The 22470-nt window shown below is 40.7% G+C and overlaps 3 long non-coding RNA genes across 4 annotated transcripts; 1 reads left to right on the top strand and 2 right to left on the bottom strand.

The window, feature by feature from the left end:
- The first annotated feature begins 3418 nt into the window (after positions 1–3418).
- On the top strand, positions 3419–4515 carry LOC109197632 (uncharacterized). 2 transcript variants are annotated; one of them, XR_002058730.2, is made up of 3 exons: positions 3420–3577; positions 3695–3875; positions 4118–4515. It is a non-coding gene; the product is annotated as an uncharacterized LOC109197632 (long non-coding RNA). The 2 variants fall into 2 exon arrangements; XR_002058729.2 differs by having other exon boundaries at positions 3419–3875; positions 4118–4338.
- Positions 4516–4557: 42 nt separating this feature from the next.
- Positions 4558–18963, bottom strand: LOC112846084 (uncharacterized). Its single transcript, XR_003218904.1, has 3 exons — positions 18918–18963; positions 18683–18772; positions 4558–4649 (listed from the first exon to the last, which is right to left on the bottom strand). It is a non-coding gene; the product is annotated as an uncharacterized LOC112846084 (long non-coding RNA).
- A 1816-nt stretch (positions 18964–20779) lies between these two features.
- On the bottom strand, positions 20780–22199 carry LOC112846102 (uncharacterized). Its single transcript, XR_003218932.1, has 2 exons — positions 21697–22199; positions 20780–21177 (listed from the first exon to the last, which is right to left on the bottom strand). It is a non-coding gene; the product is annotated as an uncharacterized LOC112846102 (long non-coding RNA).
- Between the last annotated feature and the right edge of the window lie 271 nt (positions 22200–22470).

Below are 22470 nucleotides of genomic sequence, written 5' to 3'. Positions count from 1 at the left end.
GACCGTACAAATCGGGTCTACCCGATCCGTACCGCGCATGTGCAATGTTTTCTTCTTCTTCTGTTCGTTTAATGGCAGTTTACTCCCCAGTGTACGAGGATACCGCCACCTGCTGACCGAGCGAATGAACCCTGTTATAAACTGAATTAGCGTCATTTCAAATGCGTGTTAAATTTGATTTAGCGATAGTCGAGTGTGTTTATGCTTGTCTGTGTGGAGAGGATTGATTGGAATAGTGATGATGATGTCCGCTATCACTGTCAATTGTCAGTAAACACTTAATCTGGCTGATGAATCTTCACGTGACCTATTACAAAGTCTGTATTATTAAGTCTGTAATTAGGCGCCATTCTTATTATTTTACGGAGCTTTTGTTCAATCGGGGGACGGTGTCTGTTGAGGAGAAAAGCATGAATTTGTTTGTATACGGATTATCCATTGTTTAAATGTCCCAGTAGTCGAAAAGGAGGCAGAGCTGTTGAGAAATGCTAGGAGCTAACTGGGCGCTAACTGTACCATTCAAATATATTGAATGTCGCAATGCTGGCAAAGAGAGGAAGTGACGTAAGATTTGCGCATGCGGGGTACCGATCAGGTTTCCGGTACGGATCGGGTAGCGACAAGGGGGTGAGTGAGTGAGTGATTCGTTTGCTCTATGATTCAGCACAGGAGGGAGGGGGTTAGTGAGTCATGAGTGATTTGCTTCCCCTACGATTCAGCGCAGGAAGGGAGGGGGTGAGTAGCTCAAATGTGCTGTTAGCATGTTAGCAGAGCGATGCTACTGTGAACCGAGGAGCTATTGTCTTGATGTGAGCTTCTACTCAGGGTTTTTTCTTCCAGTTCAGAGCAGAAATGTTTTTCTTAAGATACTGGATGTTGTGTTTTTCTTCACAATTTGAATTATAAGCTAGATATATTTCTACTAATGAAATTAGTTTGCTAACAGCAACAGGGATGAGTCAGTGAGTCAGTTGCGCTTGTGAATCATGATTCACGAGTCAGTAAAGTGACTCTCGAGTATTGAACGATTCGTTCATGATTCGCGCATCACTACCGGCTTCTGTGGACTCCAACATACACCCCCTCCCCCAAAATCCACTCTTTCTATCTCAGCACTTCAAGTGAGGAATGAGCTTCGCAAGATCAAGGTGCGGAAGGCTGCAGGTCCAGATGGGATCAGCTCCAGGATCCTGAGATGCTGCGCAGATGAACTGTGTGGCATCCTAGGTTATCTGTTCAACCTGAGCCTGTCACTGGGGAAAGTACCACAGCTGTGGAAGACCTCCTGTGTGGTACCGGTACCAAAGACCTCCCATCCCAAGGACCTCAGCAGCTACAGGCCGGTAGCCCTGACATCACATCTGATGAAGATCCTTGAGAGGTTGGTTCTAAACCATCTGCGCCCCCTGGTGAGGTCTTCATTGGATCCGCTGCAGTTTGCTTACCAGCCTGGCATCGGGGTGGAGGACACCATCATCTACCTCCTGCACCGAGCTCTGACTCACCTGGAGAAGCCTGGAAGCACTGTGAGGATCATGTTCTTCGATTTCTCCAGTGCTTTCAACACCATCCAGCCACGACTTCTGAGAGACAAGCTGGAGCTATCAGGAGTGGACCACCACATGTCCCAGTGGATACTGGACTACCTCACAGAACGTCCACAGTATGTGAGGACACAGGGCTGTGTCTCTGACACGCTGGTCTGCAGTACGGGGGCCCCACAGGGAACTGTGCTGGCACCGTTCCTCTTCACCCTCTACACTGCAGACTTCTCCATCAACTCCCCACGCTGCCACCTACAGAAGTTCTCTGACGACTCTGCCATAGTCGGCCTCATCACGGGTGAGGACGACTCAGAGTACAGACAGTGGACTCTGGACTTTGTGGACTGGTGTCAGCAGAACCACCTGCTGATCAACGCCGGGAAAACCAAGGAGTTGGTGGTGGACTTCCAGAGACGCAGACCCACCACACTGACACCGGTGAACATCCAGGGAGTGGACATTGAGATAGTGGACTCTTATAGGTACCTGGGTGTTCACTTGAATAATAAACTGGTCTGGAGCCACAACACTGATGCTCTTTACAGGAAGGGTCAGAGCAGACTCTACCTGCTGAGGCGGCTGAGGTCATTTGGAGTACAGGGAGCGCTTTTAAAGACCTTCTATGACTCTGTGGTGGCATCTGTCATTTTTTACAGTGTGGTATGTTGGAGCAGCGGTTTATCGGCAGCTGAGAGGAAGAGGTTGGATAAACTCATCAGGAAGGCCAGCTCTGCTCTGGGATGCACCCTGGACCCAGTGCAGGTGGTGGGAGACAGAAGGACTCTGGCCAAAATAACATCTCTGATGGACAAAGTCTCCCACCCCATGCATGTAAATGTTGCTGAACTGCAGAGCTCCTTCAGTGACAGACTGCTGCATCCTAGATGCATGAAGGAGTGTTTCCGCAGGTCCTTCCTCCCTGCAGCTGTCAGACTGTACAATCAGAACTGCTCCCACCAAACACAGATGTCTACATCAGCGCTGTAACAACTTCTACTGTTATAACTGCACATTGCTTTTCTCAGCTTATATATACACTAACTTATTGAAAGTTACATGTCTACTTTTTAATGCACAGGTACAATAAACAATCTGCACTTTTCTAATTATTCTAAATATTCTTAACTATTTAAACATCTTTCAGTATCCTGCTATGTTTGCACACTATGTGTACGCTAATTTAAACAACTGTACTGTACTCTGCTCTGGTAACTATTGTCCGTGATGTAAATATGTAAAAATTGTGCTTCTGTTCTGTGTCCTGTTCTGTTTGTATATGTGTGTTTTTGCTGCTGATACAACCAAATTTCCCCTTGTGGGACAATTCAAGGATTATTCTATTCTATTCTATTCTAAGTACCTGGTGCCAGGAACTACGACCTAATGAAAAACTGTAAAAAAATAAAATAAAATAGTGGCTTTGTGCTGAGCCGACCGAGTAGGTAATAAGGCCTAAGTGGGTAAGAGTGAAAAGCAAAGTTTCAGGTTAGACTTTACTGGAAACAGTCTCAGTGACACATCACAGCACTTCCACAATCCACAAACTTTAGCTGTGAGACATGGATGAAATAAACAAAACCCAAACCTTTAACCCACAGAGACCATCAGCTTATGTCTCTCTTGTCTCCCCCTCAACAGGCCGAGCTGTGAGACTTAAACACAGGAAGCACCAGCAGAGTCTGCAGCCTCTCTGTCCAGAGCAGCTTTGCAGAATTCATAGTTCACAATAATTTAATCTGATATTGGTGCAGCACCTCAGTCCATCCTCAGTGTGACAGAAGCAGCTTTAGTTATGTGGAAACTTCTCATCGGGGTTTTATCCTTAAATATTTTTTATTCAGACGAAGAAGACAATTTCTTGTTCACACATTTTTATACACTAACTGCAGGTTACAGCTGTGTTTAAACAGTATTTATAATGATGCATCGGTCGGTGAGTGCAGGTATTTTTCCAAAGAGCCAGTGGTTCCACCTCTGGGCGGAGTCACCGCAATCCAGCGTGCAGTCCACACCTGTTGGCAGTCATGCTGTCGGTACTTAAGACCAGCGCTTGCGACGGTTCTTTGCCAGATCTTCCTCTAACCTCTGTTAGTGTGGGCCGCCACAGCTCTCGTGAAACTTTGCTCATCTTGTGCTCTCTCTGTTTACAGTAATCCACCTGGTCACCTCGCTGATCATTACTCACCTTCATTAGGATGCTGGTCTTCTTGGCAGCTTCTTGGTCACTCCTTATGCTCACTTCACTCACCTTCCTCGATCTCCTCCGTCTAGATTTATCTCTGCTCACCTGGATCACTTACCCTCTCCACGCCATCAATCCACCTGCAACAAGTAAGACATTTCACGACCTCGTTTTCACTCACCTGAACTGCATCCAAACCCCTTTTGAACCTCGTCTCCTCCCATTACTGTAACTCTGAGCCTCCTGGTCCAACCCCTCAGTCTAACTACCCGTTTGCCCCAAGTCACAGTGTTCAAGTGAAACCTGCTTCATAGTATTTCCTGTTTATTTCATAGTTCACGTTTGCATGGATTGAGTCTCAAGTTGTATATTTTGTTATCATGTTTATCAGTGCCTCCATCTGTGTCTGTGAGTCCGTCTCCTGGTTTGGCCTCCAGCTGTGACGCCATCTTCTTTCAGTGCTGACACACTAACCACAAGGAAGAAAGCCGACATGTTCTCGTCAGTGTCCTCAGATTCAGTCTGACTGCATCCAACAACAGGAAGCTTCTGCTGTGGTTTCACTGAACTCAGTTTGCAGAAGTTAAAAGAAGTAAAAGATTTTAAAATGTTTCACTGCGTTATTGGACAGTTCAGGAGGCTGAGAACACTTTGTTTTGTTCAGCCTTCTTCTTCTTTATATAACTCATATTAACAACTAACTCATCCTTTTAATAACTTATGTGTGAGCTGAAGTTGTGCGACCTCTGAAGAACACACAGAAGGATAAAAAGCACGTGAACATCCTCAGGACGTTTTCATGCCGAAGTGAAGAAGAGCAGCTTTACCTCTTATCTGTGATCGTTTGTTCTTGTCTTTGATGATTTTTCCATAAGTGACGTCTTCAGTTCTCACTGCTGAGTAAACTGCAGCTGGATCAGTCTCTGCACAGTAAAACACACACAGAGGACGTCACTGCAGACAGAACAGCTGATAACAGACCTGAAACTGCTGCCACTCACAAATCTTTATATAAAAACACTCAGAGTGTTTTCAGTTACTGTTCAGGTTATTCTGAAAGTTTAAAACAGTTCAACATGAAGTCAAATGTGAGATAAACAGACCTGATAAAGGAGAAACTGAATGATCTGCATTCAGTTCCTCACAGCAGCTGAATGTTGGTTATTTGCACTAACAGAATATTAAAGTCAGCTCACATGTTAGCCAATCAGACTAACAGGCCGTCACTATTAAAATATGAACTTCATCAGAGGTGGGCTCAGAATTTAGATAGTGAGACAAAAGGAATGTAAGATGCTGGTGTCATAAATATGAAAGACTGAATGTTAAAAGGAAAACTGTGAATAATACAGCAGGAAATGTGCTTCATTGACACCAATAATTAAATATATTTTCATATTTAGTAAATATGATAACAGCCTTGATCTGTCTGAGTTTACAGAAATGCTCTTACAAGTAACTCACGTGTTTCTTCCTCTATTTAAAATTAACACCTCTGTGTTGAAACACACGTAGATGAAGCTTCTTTTTTTCTCAGAAACAGTTGCAGACTCGTTAGTGTTAACCACAGACGACAAACACACAGAACTTAGCATGGTGTGAAAATCTACAGACAGACTAATATATATTTGACTGATACCATCATGCTGTTAAATGTAAAATCATTTACTCATAATCCAAACTGGGTTTATTTTACACATCATCACAGGCTTCCTGTTTCTTAAATTCAGCTACTTTTGCTTCTATGACAAAATTAATCTTAATCTAATTTAACATTAAATCTCAATTTCATCCAACTCAGTGTCTCTGACTCCTCCCACTACAACACTGAACAAACCAAGAGCAGCAAACGCTGCAGTTCCTCTAATGTCCACTTGAGATTTATAAAGTCAGTCACTCTCCACAGACACTCATGTGAACATGTTCAACTTTACAGCAGAAATAAAAATTTATACAACCTGCTCTTAAAAATATATTTGGTCTCTATAGCTAACAGTCCCCTTCATACGAAGTGTGCATGAGGTGAATGCCTTTATAACTCACCTGTTCAAATGTTAATAAGGCCGAAAGTTTGCATTATTAGGGGCGTGGCCTCTTTGACTGAGAGGTGGATGGACACAGGCTGCTGTAACTGCCAACCGTCTGTTAGGCTTCACCTCAGCCAATGGTTCACTCATGTTTGTGCTTTGGGGGTATTTGGTTCTTTCTGTTGACCCCTTACAGTCTATGGGAGCAGCTTGATAACCAAACTATCTGACACTAGCTAATAAATTAGCACTACATCCTTTCATCAAAACTGAATCGCTGTTGGCAATAAAGACAAACATGATGTTGCTAAAAATGTTAAGGCTGGAAAAAGCAGTGGAGATTCAAAACAGAGAGATTCAAATCTCCATGTTTGAATGAAGTGAACATACGGTTCACACTTCACCCTGGGGTCCCCCAAATTACTTCTGCTTTGTTTGACTGTCTGCTGTTGGTATGTGATACTTTAATATCAGTGTATGTGAATCATCTTCAGCAGCTTTGTCTGAAATTTGACAGTAATATAATCATAATTGAATCATAATGAAACCAGATGTGACAGATCAGGAAGGCACAGCGTCTGCATCGATGCTGAAAACAAGTGAGAACAAACCCTCAGAAGCAAGGTGGTTGCCATGGGAACCCCCCCCCCAAAAAAAATACAAATCACATGTTTATTTTCCTACTGTGGATTTGCTGCAAAATACATTTTTAAATTCCAGTTAAAATGTGTTGTATGTATTTTTTGAGTTGTTTAACTCGTTTCACTTCTACAAAAGAGCCATAACACATAAAAACCATAATTTTTTTAAGACTTGAAACATTTTTATAAAACCATGAAGCTGTGATTCCTTATTAAAGGACACTTTAAAAAATCCATGATGCGATTTTTGAGTCTATGGGTCTATGGGTTTTCTCAGTGAGAAAAAAGACTTAAGACATGTAAAATTCAATGTGGATGTCCTCTGGTCTGAGGTGCTGGGGGGACCAGTTAGAGACCAGCAGCTGGATGTCAGTGGTTGGACTGGTGGACTACTTCAGTGAAGAGTAGACGACGTCTGGCTCTGGTTTAAAGTCTGAACACAAACACACACAGTTCAAACAACAGGAAACATGATTACAAGCTTTGTAATTCAATCAAGACCTCCAATCTCCACCTCTCTGCATCACACACAGTCCCAGTTCAGACTTTACTGGGAACCAGCTCAGATACAAATCACAGAGCTTCCATTTAAATAAAATTGTAGTCCAATTCAGATGTTGGTTGGGGTTGACCTTCTGATATAAGATATTCACAGCAATCCACCTTATTTTTACCAACTCAGAGACCTTGTTGCACCACCTTCTCTACTCCGTTACTACATTTCCCCCAGAAAAGGCCAAGAAAGTCATTTATATCATTTATGGAGGCTTTTGGCTCTTGTCCATGTTGTCTTCAGACTGTTGATGGCCTACCTCACTTGTACTGATTCCTAAACAATTAATGCAATAGTAAAGTTGAAAGTTTGCACCTCAATCACATCTTGATTATTTGATTGTAAACTTGCTGTGTTGGTGCATTGATGCAAAACTACAAAAATGATATCCAATAAATTTTGAACATCGCTGTAAGTTTGGGTATCTTTAATCTGATATTACATAACAGATGCTGTATTTCTACATTTGAAGTGGACATTTTCTGCCAATTTCCAGCTGCATGTTTTTCTTTTCTACTACAGTAGCTTTGTATGATTCACAGTTCAGTATAATCCTTCTTTACATGGGGCCTTAGTGCAGCCTCAGTCTGATGCCAACTGTGTTCACTCCTGTCCCTTTAATCAAAACTCTCTTCTGATTGTTTGATTAAACAGCATGTGGGTGGGGCTTTAATGGTTGAGATGGACATATTGGGGCTTTCTCAATATGCGTACTTGTGCGTACTTGCGTTCTCGTGTACTCGTGATACGTCATCAGTCGGAGACCAAGTACTGTTCCAATTCGAAGTACGCATCAAGCCGAGAACGCGAAAAAGTCCCGGATGTGTTCTCGCTCCGCCCGTTTTATCGAGCATGCATCGGTGGTGACTCGTGTGGACTTGGTACAGCAAAATATCCCAGAATGCATTTCGTCCAAAACTCAAACGCGGCAATGGCGGACGAGCGGGGCTAAAAACTTTTAAATATTACTCTTTCAGGGTCACAAAATAAACTTTTAAGTTATTTTCAAGCGAGAATGTAGCTGTGTAAACTTCAAATATCTGCTCGATTTATCAAGATATCATATATTTCCAAACATGCTCCGACGTTTTCGGAGACGTCTGTGACCCACCAGCTCCATAGCAGACAGCGAGGTCGAGGATTATTAGAGCCGGCGAGAACAGCGGACTCCCGGCACATCGTTTTCACTACTCAGGTTAAAGAAACCCTAGCAGCTGTCTATAGTATTGAGTGTCCACTAAAATAAAAATAAAAGCGTTCTAACATCTCACCTGCTTGTTTTTATTAAGGTATGTACACGTATGTACATGTACACTATTTTTATTAATAGTGGTTTCACTACTGAGGTTAAAATGATATATAAGTCACTTAGATCACTTCTAAATGTTAATGTTTGGTTTATTTCAGTGTTTGATTTGTTCCTGAGTAAACCGGTTTGGCTGTGATTAAAGTTAAGCTTCATAACATGTTACTCACAGTTAAATTAGGAGGGGACGGCAGTAAAAACTCCGGACCTGTGACATCATCACGTACGCTGGTGTTCCAATTGTACATATCGCGAGTCCGTGCGCGCGTTCTCGGCGAGTCCGTACTCCCATGCGTTCTTGGCCAATACGTATTAGCCGAGAACGCGAGTACGTACTCGCGTACTTGAGAATTGAGAAACGACATATTGATACTGTGGAATTACAGGGATTATTTTACATAACCATCATCTTATCATTGCATTAATTATCATTTCATCAAAGTGTTTATTGAAGCTGCTGGCATTATGTTATAATTTATATTATAGGGGTTATCCTAATCAAATATTAACAGGTTTATTACAGGTGCAGTTATAACTACTTTAAAATGATTGAGTTAAATATATATATATCATAACTCATATGCTGAGTATATTGGTATAGTAAAATAGTAGCTGAGCAAAGGCCTGAATGTATTCAGCTTCTTGTGGTATTTGAGTTTGCTTAGTTACAGGTGACGGAAGGATGTCCAGCCCATGGTGACCTCAAAGGCCTTAGATCATCACCATATTCTTAAGAGTATGCCACAAGGAGGAACCTCTATGTTGCAGTTAATTCTTAAAATACATGAATGTTCTGTACATGCAAATTATGTGCTTGTAAACGCAAGAAGGGGCGTTACAATACCCTGATGTTATAAAAGCAATTTAGAGTGTATTTTGGGCAGAGATGTACAACTGTTTTGCAGTTTGCACCTCTCCACGCGGCGTGCATTCATTAAAATCAATTGTTTGATTGACCTCTTCTGGACCATCATTGTTTTACTCTCATCCTCAATTTCGGACCCGTAACATTTGGTGCATTGGCCGGTTGAGGGAGAAAAGTTGGAGGTTGAGACTGAGAGGGTCCAAGGTGCTCAAACAGGCAGACACGAGTCAGTGGTCGAAGTGAGTGGACATAAGCCGGCTTATTCAAAGGTAAGGCACTACCTGTTGAATTATTTCCAAACAGTGCTGAATTGGTTCTGACAAAATTGAAAGTCTACTCACTGAAAATTACTGGCAAAGGTCTGTTTTGATTTTGGTGAAAATCTCATGAGAATTGAAGTTGAAGTAATGATAATGTAAGGTTAAGTGACAGTACTGATTAAAGGAAATGCAGTTGGACTGCTAAGGAAAGAGAATTTAAAGTAGTTGGACTACTGAATTTAGGATATAGGTCATTTGAAATCTGTATATGGTCATACAGTTATAATTGAATAGAAAGCTGGGCTTGGACATCAATAAAGTTGGTTTGGTGGTTTCATAGGATGTCTTTAAAAAACATAATTAAATTAATGTAGAACGGAACTGTGGGATGTTCCAGGAAGTGCATTTCTCGGAGGTGACGCTCCAAACTTCTTGAGGACGCTCAGGATTTTCCGTTGGACGGGATAGTCCGATTGGCGATCGTGGAGTACTTGGGAAACTCCAAAATAGCTAGTGGTTGGACCACTTTACCGTTTGGAACGGTTCATGCACTTTTTTGGGCAGTAAAGCTTGGAGCTTGGGCGTTGGACGCTTTTAAATTTACTTAGGATATTTAGGTATTAGAGCAGATACAGTTTGGAACTGAGACTGTCATTGATTATCAAAAACTTGGAGTTTGTCCCTTGGAGGGTTAATTCAAATTTTGTCTAAATTATGTAGGTTGTGCAATTTAAGGCCTTGTAAATATTATTTAATTTATCAGACGTCTCTGTGTTATAATTTCTATGTTTGTATATAGGCTCTGTCTGCCACGGGCACTGCAGCAGGCTGGTTATTTTGAGAGTGTGTCTGTGTCTATGTAAATGAGATGCCTGCGACTTATTTAGACTGACATTTCCTGTTTACTAATGAGGAACTAATGACTGACTGCAGAGACTGGGTTAAGGACGACTTATATTGGTGTTTTAAGGGAAGAATTGCTTTTATTTCTACTTTGTTGGCATTACGGTTGTTAAATTATGATGACTACTTTATGATACATGTAGAATTGGAGTATGGGTTTTGCTTTACACGTCCTTGAACGACGTAATACTTGTTGAGAGTAATAGGACTCATGTTTTATTGACTCTTTGTAATCACACCGTGTTTTTTGACCAACATTTTATAACAGTTTGTGTAAATACACATGTTGGATTCAGGGTATTGTGTAATGATTGTGTGACTGATGCTACAAAACTGACCTAAAGAATGGTGATGTGTGTGGAGAAGCGGGGTGTGAGACGATGAGAGGTTTCAGTTTTCTTTTTCTTTTTTCTTTTGACTTGCTCTTTCTGATTATGAAAGGCATGTTTAAAATACTCGTATGAAAGCGTATTTCGAGTGATTTTAATTGTGTGAATGCTGTCAGTATTTGATTTGAGTGACTGGGTGATTTGTCTGAGTAAGTGAAAAGGGGAAGTCTGAGAGAGAGAAAGGCAGTGCGTGTGAGACGATTTATGGCGTCTGAAAGAGGTTAGAGCATTTAAAAGGTGTGTATGGAATAAAGGAGTGTGAAATATATTTCTTGTGTGATGAAAAGTAGGATGTGCTAAAGTTTGAAAGTGTTTTTAATTCAAGAAAACAAAAAAAAAACAAAGGAGTTAGATTAGTTTGAGGAACAGGAAATATTGCTCTCTGTACCGGGGCTGCAGCGACAGGAAATAGTGAACAGGAACTGTGCATGCCCATATATGGGAACTGAGTGTGTACAGAAAGAACACAGAGAGAGAGATTTAACTCTAGGCACATGAAGCAAATGAAGCCTTTAAGAAAAAATGAATATAATACTAATTATATGGTTTAGTGTGTCAATACAGGTGGGCGTCTTTCAACTTTGCAACCTTGAGTTCAGCAGCAGAAAAGTAGATTAAAAGAATTGGGAGAATAAGCCAGTTTTTGGCTCGAAATTGTGCGGCTGGATCTCTCACTTTGTCCCTGAAGCGGAGAAGAAGTTCAAAGGACAGTCAATCGCCTGATGAAGACCGATAGAACATCGTGGACTTGAATACAGCAGGCAAACGGCAGTGCCACTGATCCAGTAACACTGATGACGACTGACGACCAGCAGCAGCATGTAAGAGTAATGCAAGATGTACTGTGAAAATACAGGCTGGGCAGTTGAACAGTGGGATAAAGAATTGTTGAAGAGCACTGGACATTGAGTGATATTTTGCCATGCTGGGACTGAATCTGAAAGAAAGACTGTAAAGAAACAGAGAAGAAGACAACAGCTGAGTTGAGACTGTGTTTGCTGGAGCTTTGAAGCCCGAACAGGACATTGTGCAGAGAGGACCAGTGAGAGATGAAGCTGGACGAGTTTGACTGCGAGAAGATAGGAGATGATTGGATTGAAAATTGAAACCTGAACTCATGAATTGTTTAGGGATGTCCACCACAGCATAACAAAGAGGTAAACATTAGAAAAGGTAAGAATAATGAAAGAAATAATTGTCATTACCTTAATGAATAGAAAACACACATACAAATTGTTACATGTGAGATTATTTTTGAAATGAATCAGAAGTGAGATAGTTTGAATCTAAAGCTCAGTGGTGAAATGCATAAATTAAATATGAATATATAGGATGCAATGAAGAAACAGCTTACACGTAGTGTACATTAACATGAATACATAGAAATGCAATGAGAAACTCAATGAATTAATTTAATGAAGAAGCAGTTTACACCCAATTAACATAAAATGCAGGGAAGAACACGCTTACATGCATGGCATAATTGGTGTTTCTGACCAGAGACAGAGAAATGGGTTATTTAACCACTGGTGATAATAATGAAAATGTCTTAGTTTTGTTATTTTCAGGAGTAAAGCAGACTTGGACCGGCTCTCCACAGCAGCAGTCGGAAGAAAGTTAGAGGTTAACATCTATGGATAAGTTAAGGCAAGTTTCTGGTTGAATTGTTCACAGCATGATGTGTCCAGGAACCTGAAAAGCAAGCCCCAGCTCCTGGCTGAAGACCAGGAGGGCGGTAATTTAAGGTGGGAAATCAAAATGTGGGTTAGTAACTCGGGGAAAAGAAAACTGACTGCTTAACTGGAGAGTTGGGAAGAAGTCTGGGAGACTGTGAAGTCATAGATGCAAAATAACATATACCCATACACACACAAACAGAAAATGTATTAACCTTATAAAGACAAGCTCCTGAAGCTTAATGAACAGATATTGATTAAAAACCTGGCTAAGAACATAAGCATATGCAATGAAGATCTGCTTGCTGCTTGTATGAGTGAGAGAATGGTGTGAATGGTTCATAAAATAGATGGAAAAACAAAAGAAAAGTGTCTATAAGAGTGACTCAGGAGTGCTCTTGCACTGATTGATCAAAACAAGTGATTAGTATAGAAAGAAAATGAAAATAATTCAATAATGTGATAAAGTTTAAACATGTATTTCTTTTGCCAAGTTAAATTGTTGAGATATGGCTGAGTATGCAAAAGTTTGAGAGCTCGTGTGAATGTGGACAGAGGAGCTTGCTGTGTGTGTGTGATTGAGGCCTTAAAGGAGGGGTAGATTGTTCAGAGGTGCAAATTTGATTAGGAGGTTTATAAATTAGTGTTGACATATTGTGAGAACGTGCTTATATGTTAAGGTTGAATGTGAGTTTGGTAAAGTGCTTAAAGGGGGATCTCGTGTACAAAACGGTGTAGCTTTTTTACGTTTTGGGTGTGTTCTATGGGTGAAATTTAAGATTGTTGAAGATTTTTGAGGTTGTTGTTTTATTTTTAAAGAGGGAGTGTTAATAAACATGGACATGTTTAAGGGGTTTTGTAACAGTGCACTTATAAAGAAAAACCTGTCAGGTGATTTTGTTTTGTACTTTGATGAGCTAATACTCAGCTCTCTTTTTTCTCATTTTTGTTGTAAGCAGGCCTGCAAAAGAGTGGATAACAGCGCTGACAAAGTAAAAGGATTGCCGCGAGCCAATCCAGTCTAAAAGCAGAAAGAACTATTTTCTTAAAAACAAAGTAAAACAAATAAATGAGTTGATGTTGCTGAGAGTGAAGACTGAATATTTGCGAGATAGTCTCCACTGTCAGCAATACCTGATGGTAATGCGTGTGAGTGAATGTGTGTAAATGGATGGTGACTGGACGGACCAGGCAGACCATAGGTTGGACCGACTGGACACTGACAAAAGACTGGACTAAGGTTGGACACATGACTGATAATTGTTCTGTTTTAACTTTTCTGTTATAACACAGGTTGGATCATAAGTGGAAAACTGAGTATAAAAGGTGATGTTCTGGTTAACACACAGGTTTTTGTTTCTAGGACGTTTCAAGGATGCAGGCTGTGGATGGAGCCAAGAAAAGATTTGACATGATGATTAATTTGATTTCATTCCTTAAACACAGGTTTGAAGGGCCGGAGCATGTATGCCTAATATGATAGGACTAACCTTTTTCTTTTAATTTCCTAAGCTTGAGTGAAGGATTTTGAGTTTGTAACACATGAGATGTGTCACAAAAAGGGGGTGTTAATATATGCGATTAGCTACATGAAAGGTGCTCTTTTAGGGTTACTAAGCAAATGTCTACGTGACCTTTCTGAGTTCTGAGAATAACTCTGTTAAGTTGACAGGAAACACGTCGAGACAGCAATATAGGGCAAATATGTTTGAGCTGGTAATTAAATGTGGGGCTTGAAAAGAGGAAGCAAATTTGGTACAGGACGTACTTGAGATGATCAGACGAGAGAAAGGAGAAGAACAGAGCACAAATACACCTAGTTGTTTATATTACAAAGAAGATCAAAAGCTTGTTAGACACAGGTTATAATGGAAGCATAAAAGGGATGAGAGGAACTTTACATAACATAGAAATCCTGCAACAATTCGTAAATTGCCCAAACACAGTGTTCAGACCGGATATGCGCTACCCGTTAAAGGGGGCGAAGAAATCAGGCCTAAGTTTGAAAAATGAAATGGGTTAACTCGATAGAGGATGTTTCCAAAGGTAGAGAAAATAATGTAGGACCTTTTACCAGGAGAAAGCTAATTGTATCTTTTACACTTTACAGTGTGCATTGAGGGAAGTCAGGAATAGTTTAAATTAGGATTGAAAAAAATTAAACTAGGTGAAAAGGGGGTGTAGCAAGTAGATATAGGGCAGTTCACAGCCTGGCGTAAACGCAAGGTGCTGTCACACAGCTTAAGTTATTTGGTTGATTTATTTTATGACAAAATAATAACAAATGAAGAACAATACAGAATCCAAATCTGAACCAAAGAACAAAATAGTGAAATGTGGATTATTGGGTTTTTCTCTGTATATATGAAGTATTTGTAATGTGTATCTGCTAATGAAGGCTTGTAGAGGCCAGTTTATACTCACAAACGAGTGCTCAGCCAGACTGAAAAACAGGAAGCTTTAGTGCACAAGGCATATTAATAAATATAGACACAAAAAGAGGAACTCCCCATATAAACAACGTTCAAAAATGTGTGAAGTATAAAGTACCATAACACTATATAAGTCACAGTTGATGATTCTAATGTTAGAGAGCTCTTGCAACTGGCGTCTGAGCTGTGCAGAGGTCTCCCTTAAGACAGGTACTTATGTAGGTTAGCATGAGGTTGAGTTAATTTTATACACAATGCATAACTGTGCTTGTTTAGAGTTGATGTTCTATCCAAGAGGGTTTTAAGCTTCACTGGTGAGAGTGTCCAGGTGATACATGTTGAGGGAAGATGAGAACATAGCAGGTGAATTGCATGCGCGCTTACAAACACACATGATTTAAATATAGGCCAGGCCAAAGGCCTGGACTTGATGCAGCTTTCAACTTTACAGCTCCTAACTTGTAGGAATGGCGTGGAGTGTAATGAATGAATGCAAAACATGCTTACAGACACAATCATAACAGGGGTTTATTTTACAGGGTAAAGGTGGACCACAGGTTGCTTTGTTTCTGCTTAGCAACTACTGAGGTAAATGGTGTTAAAGGTAAATATGCAATAAGTGAACAGGAAATGTGTGAGGGTGAGCCGGGTGAAACAAAATGTTGTAGATAATGGAAACTTGTCTAACGGGCATTAACAGTAACCTTGGCATGTTATGTATATGCTTGAGGCCAAAAGAGGCGTAAATCCAGATAGAAAACTTTGAAGTGTGCTCTTTAGCGGAGATTTAGGCTGACATGGGGATGGTGTGCATTTTACTTGGGTTGTGTTTAATAAGACTAAAAGCGTTGCTCACACACATAAAGAGTATTGAGATTAAATAAAGTTAATATAATGGATAGAGCCCAGAACAGGATAATACATAAGTGAAATCAAATGCAATGTGTGATTTCACTTTTATTGGGAAAATAATTAGCCAAGAAATGTGTATTGAACTCTCCACATACTTTGAAACTGCGCAACTCTGAGTGGGCAATGTAATGAAGCAACTGTTACATATTTGCATTAAACTAGCCAACATAGACTCACCACCACATGATGTTGCCCTGCAGCGGGGGCAGAAAATCATTTGCAAACCAGGGATCTTAGGTTGATTATTATATTCTTACTTATGTACACACACACACACAGAAGGGAAAAATTTCAAAACAAAACAAAAAACAACTTCGCTTAACCTGTCAAGCACAGGAGTAAAATAAAAATCTCTTTGGGCTCGGTTAAAATTTTTTAGTAAAAGTGTAAAAGGCCAAACCTAGGAAGGTCGGCAAACAGGAAAGTTCCTTGAGTATCAGGAGTTAATAGTCAGGAAACATTCTTCACTTTAACGCCTTTTTTTTCTGAAAAACCACTGACTCATAGATGCAGACAGACATACAAGTGCACATACATCCAGATGTGCATTTAGACATTAAAAGTGTAGAGACATGTACACACAGATTGGCAAACCGGTACAGAGTCTAGCTGAAGAGCTTAACAAAGTAGACGTGGCAGTAGGGTTTGTGATTTGGCCTGATATGATATTGGGAACCAACTTTGAATAATGACAGGAACCTGAGATGAACACAGTAAGTTAGTAAGGTGTAGCAGAGAAAGGTTGTTTGTTTTCTATCCCTTACAGGAGAAGATTTCCACCAGAGAGGGACCCAGAAAAGGAGCGGAGATTACCTAAGCATGAAGTGTTTTCAAGTGGGAGCTGGTGTTTTATTGCTGGACCACCTAGAGGACATGAGGTTGTTGTCGGATTTGCTGAGTCAGGGGGCGGCTAGAGAGGGTCAGAGCGAAGGTAGTGGACCTGGGAATGGTGTAGTGACGTCTTTGGAAGACGTCAAAAGGGGAATTGTGGAATTACAGGGATTATTTTACATAACCATCATCTTATCATTGCATTAATTATCATTTCATCAAAGTGTTTATTGAAGCTGCTGGCATTATGTTATAATTTATATTATAGGGGTTATCCTAATCAAATATTAACAGGTTTATTACAGGTGCAGTTATAACTACTTTAAAATGATTGAGTTAAATATATATATATCATAACTCATATGCTGAGTATATTGGTATAGTAAAATAGTAGCTGAGCAAAGGCCTGAATGTATTCAGCTTCTTGTGGTATTTGAGTTTGCTTAGTTACAGGTGACGGAAGGATGTCCAGTCCATGGTGACCTCAAAGGCCTTAGATCATCACCATATTCTTAAGAGTATGCCACAAGGAGGAACCTCTATGTTGCAGTTAATTCTTAAAATACATGAATGTTCTGTACATGCAAATTATGTGCTTGTAAACGCAAGAAGGGGCGTTACAATACCCTGATGTTATAAAAGCAATTTAGAGTGTATTTTGGGCAGAGATGTACAACTGTTTTGCAGTTTGCACCTCTCCACGCGGCGTGCATTCATTAAAATCAATTGTTTGATTGACCTCTTCTGGACCATCATTGTTTTACTCTCATCCTCAATTTCGGACCCGTAACAATACCCTGCCTCTGTGACATCATTCACACACAACAACAAATAAAGATAGACTGTGATAGTGTTTGGAGCACTCTGCTTTCTGAGCTTTTGGCTCACAGAGATTATATATTATTATTATTATTATTATTATTATTATTATTATTACTGTGATGATATTTGTTGTATAAAAATGTATTAAAACTTAATAAAAACGTAATATCATAGTTGTTGTTCAGCATTGTTTCAAGACCAGCAGGGGTGAATTTAACGAAGCTCACATCTTGCTGCTCATGTTTCTTTAAATGAACTAGACAACATGAAATCATTCGTCACAGAGAGCTCACAAGTCTGAGCTCGAAGACTGAGCAATGATGTGGTTAGCTTAGCTTAGCATGATGTGTGGAAACAGGTTGTCTCTGTTAAAGAGCAGTTGTACCTTGGACTCCTCTTTCTGATGGTTTTGTCTCCAATACTGATGTCTTCAGCTCTCACTGCTGAGTAAACTACAGCTGTAGAAATCTCTGCAAAATAAAACACATTTAAATTACAGCAGGTATGAAATCTGCACATTTTCTTTATTATTTGTAATGTCTAAACAAATCGCACCTTTTTTACAGAGAGCAGCAGGTTTTTGCTTTTTTTCTCTCGTTTTAACACCTCTGAATAAAAGGAACCGTCGGCTTTTGTGTGAAAAAGGAAACCAGAAACTGCTGTAGTGATGGTGACAGATGGATACTGTGTTTCCACAGTGTGTGTTCATCATGTCACAAGTTAACTGACACGAAACACAAGCCCACAAACTCTCACCTGCTTCACTCTGCATTTAACTTTCAGCAACAGGAAGTTGCTGCTTTGGTTTTACACGCAGGAGTTAATAAAAATATATTTAATGAAGACAAATCATCACATTAAGACCCAGTCTGAGAGAATGATAGAAAAACACATGACGATATTTTATCTCTCCATACCTTTAATGCCCACTCACGATCCATCATCCAATGTTAGACTAAAACAAAGCGTCTTGAAAAGGAGAAGCTCCTCGTCGTCTGGAGCGTGCTCAAAATGCAAACGGTCACATGCTTCCAGTTTCTTACATGTCCTCGATTTTACATTCCTAAAACACAAATCTAACCACTCTGCAGCCAATCAAATCAGATCAAAGCTGCTGGGAAAGCCCTTTCCCAAGCAGGTCACACTTTTACTAAACATGTGTGCAGTTATCTGCTCACATGCAGTCTGTGGCTGTAGCTATGTAAGCTAGCTAGCATTAGCTATATAGCGACACACTTTACACTCTCATTAAGAAGGGCTACATCAGTCTACAAAAAACTAACATGATTGTGTTAAAAAAGTTTACTTTAATCCCCCACCAAAGTTCCCATAACATTACCTCTGCTGTGTTTCACAGGCTGCTGTCGGCGATGTGATATTTTGACTTCACTGTATGTGACATCTTCTCCTGCAGCTTTGTCTTGATCTGCTGAAATTTTTCAGTAACATAATTTATTGTATAAATGTATATGTTATTTGCACAGACACACAATGTAAACATGATCAGAATAAATGTTTAAATTATTCAACAAATGAAATTCCACACATGAAAGATCAGGAAGTCTGAGACTCACCTTCAGGTTTTCTGTGATTATGTTTTCTCACCAGCAGAACCACAACACAGACTGACCCAACAGAGATTAACACAGGAAGAACAAGATGCGGGGGAGAGGCTGATGTAGGAATAGAGTTGGATGTAGATACAAGTGTGGTAGTAGATGGAGATGTGGTCGTACGTTTCCCTTAAATAGACAAACAATAATAATTAGTTTATTCTGAATGTTGAAAGCTGCAGAAACACAGACAGGTGAGTGTGTCACCTGTGACAGTGATCCAGCTGGATGGAGACTCTCCATGACCGCTGATGTCACACTTGTAGAGGCCTTCATCAGACCTGGAAACATGCTGGATGGTCATGTGACCTGTAGGCTGCTTCCTGATGAGGGAGCCATCTTTATAGAAAGCAGCTGGGAGGTTGGAGGGAGTGGTCTTTGTTTTACAGAGCAGAGTGACGTCATCTCCCTCCATCACAGGGAGGACAGGACTCTGCAGGATCACTGATCCACCTCAACACAGAGACAAACTACAGCATTTCATCCATTTACACACAGCTTCATCAACACTAACTCCACACACTCAGCTTACCAGTGACTGTCAGGTTAACCATGTTACTGATGGGACCCTCTCTGGACTCACACCAGTAAACTCCACTGTCCAATAGGAAAACGTTGTTGTTACATGAAGAACCAGCACCTTCTCCCCACCCATCTCCACACTGAGTCCTCTGTCCTTTACTTGTGTTTCTCCTCAGAGTCCATCCAGCAGAGCTGTCGTCCTCCTCACAGCTCAGAGACACAAAGTCTCCTTCAAAGAACTGAGAGCTGCTGGGACTCACAGTCAGACGAGCTGTGAGGGTTAAAATGAAAAACTGATGATCACGTCTTTGAGATCTTTACTGAAAGTTTGAATCCAAATGTGTAAAATCTGTCAGAGTTTATCAGGTTTAAACTGTGACAGAAGAAGGTTACTGACCTTGGTTTGTTGAGCAGCTCAGCAGTGAGATCAGAACTAAAGAGAAATGACACTCAGGTTGATTTGACATAAACACACAAAGGTGATCACTCAGAACAACTTTGTATTATTTGATGTTTCCCTCTAAGACAGAAACATCAAACTCTCCATGTTGTGTCGCCTACAGCCCAGTTTGATCTTCCTGTCAGAGGAAAAGTGGATCTAAACCAGGTCAGCAAAAAGCTGCTCGTACTAAACCAGAGGCTCCAGGATTTCACTTTTCAACTTCTCGATGAACAAAATTATAAAATAAAACTGATCACATCATTTCATGCCTCATGAGCTGCTTCTGTAGCTACTGTGGAAGAAGGAAGTCCTTCAAGTTACATTATAGTTACACTGAATACATACAAACAACTAGTACTGAACTAAGGTCTGTCCTCTGCTCTGTTCATACAAACACCAACATTTTATTTCAGCTTTTCACTCATAAATTCATCAGTAACTCTGTTAAACTTCAGACCTGCAGTTGGTCCTCGTGGTGTTTGAACTTGAATTCAGCCTGATTTGTTTTTCATGTCTTCTCCTCCATCATCAGTTATCAGGAGAGCAGACAGTCAAAGTACAAGAATTCAAACAAACACAGAGATTCTACTTACAGAGCAGACACAGCACAGATGTTTCCTTCATCGTCCTTCTCACTCATTTCAGCTTTTTTTCATTTCTCTCACTGACACCAAGTAAAGCCCGCCCTCTTCCTCTGAGCACCAGCTTTCTATTGGTTTAAACAGAGTTAGTGGTGTGTGTGTGTGTGTGTGTGTGGACGTCCCCCTCAGTGAGAGAGGCAGATATGAGCTGAAACACAGGAATCAAACCAGGGACGCTGCTGTTATGGAGCTGAACTGGAACCATTCAGACACTGAGGCCCTCTGAACACATTTTAATTACAGCTGTGCAGAGACACACTGATGACTGACTGGAACACTATGATTCACATTTTACATTAACACCATCCTCACACATGGTTTATATATGACCACTAGAGCTTCTCCCGCTGTGTCATCTTCAGATTTAAACCTCTTCGGTGGATGTGCAGGAATTGCTTTGGTCTAAACGTCACAGCTCTGATGTTTCAGGTCTCACTGTGTCCCTCCTCTGGTCTGAGGTGCTGGGAAGCAGTTAGAGACCAGCAGCTGGTTGGTTCTGTCCAGCATTGAGAATAAAGTGCCGTTCTCCCTCTGGTCCACTTTTGTCTGATGACTATTCGTTCATAACTGTTGTCAGTGCTGATTAGACTGCAGCTGGATCAGTCTCTGTGCCCCGCTGCAGAATAAAACAACACACAAAAATGAATAAACGACAGCTGAAACAGTGCAGGTATGGCAAAACATTTGATTACCTGTAATATCATTATTAACCCCCCACACACATTCACTCAGATGACCTCAACACAGCACGACTCTCCTGGACTTGTTTACCATCAGAATTGACCACGTGCTGCAACAAAGGTGCACAGGCAATGGCAGGAAGTGCTGCAGGGTGTGAGTGAAATTTTTCTACTTAAAAACTTGTTAAAAATCACCTTGCTTTTGTTTTTTTAGAAGAGAGTTTGATACAATAAATAGTTTAAGTATCTGGGAATATTTTGTTGACTGCATTTACATATAGAGGATCTTCACACACTTTGCCTCCCCATGTAAAATTTTCTAGATCTTCCACCAGTCAAATGGTATACCCATGTCTCTGCATGTTAAAAAAGGATGGCAGCTCACACTGAACCCCAAATGGGCAAGACACTATAGAAAAAGACAAATCTTCAGTGCCGTCTTCACTCAGGCTCACCGCGGTGCATGCAAAAAGCGGCAAGACCAAAACAAAGAATTTGTATTCCACGCAGCGTCTTCACCGTCTGCAACGATATATATATAAAAAAAGGTGTTTTCATATAAAACACTAAAAGACAATCAATATCTACGGTGCCTACTGATACAGAAAAATAAAACAAGAAGCAAACAAAACCGACAGCCGCAGCAGTCACAGTCCGTCGAGTTACACCAGGTTAAAACAAATTAAAACACACTGATGTGTCGGGTCCTTTGCCCGCAGCCAGAAATCCACTCGGCAAAGCAGCAGCTCGGTACTCTGTGAATGAAAGCAGGAGATGACTTACACTGGACAGTAAAACGCAGCAGGAGTATCCCTCCAACTGTATTGTTTTACTTACCTGTCCACAAGTTTGCGTCACACCCTAATAAATATTGGTCAGTGGCGGTGGAGTCCACTACACGTTTCTCACAGGAACGCAATGTTTCCCACCTACAAGGGTGCAAATAACTGTAAATCTCTGCCAAATGGCCAGAACTCATCTCATGGGGTGGCTGTAGCTCAGGAGGTAGAGCAGGTCACCTATTAATCGGAAGGTTGGTGGTTCGATCCTTGGCTCCTCCAGTCTGCATGCCAAGTATCCTTGGGCAAGATACTAACCCCAAGTTGCTCTCCGATGCATCCATCGGAGTATGAATGTGTGTGAATGTAGTTAGAAAAAGCACTAAGTACAGATAAAGTGCTTGTATGAATGGGTGTGATTGGGTGAATGCGATATGTTGTATAGAGCGC

Source organism: Oreochromis niloticus, linkage group LG3, assembly GCF_001858045.2.
Source record: "Oreochromis niloticus isolate F11D_XX linkage group LG3, O_niloticus_UMD_NMBU, whole genome shotgun sequence".
NCBI lineage: Eukaryota > Metazoa > Chordata > Actinopteri > Cichliformes > Cichlidae > Oreochromis > Oreochromis niloticus.
Note: the sequence above shows the minus strand (reverse complement) of the source record. Positions and strands in the feature narration are given on the sequence as shown.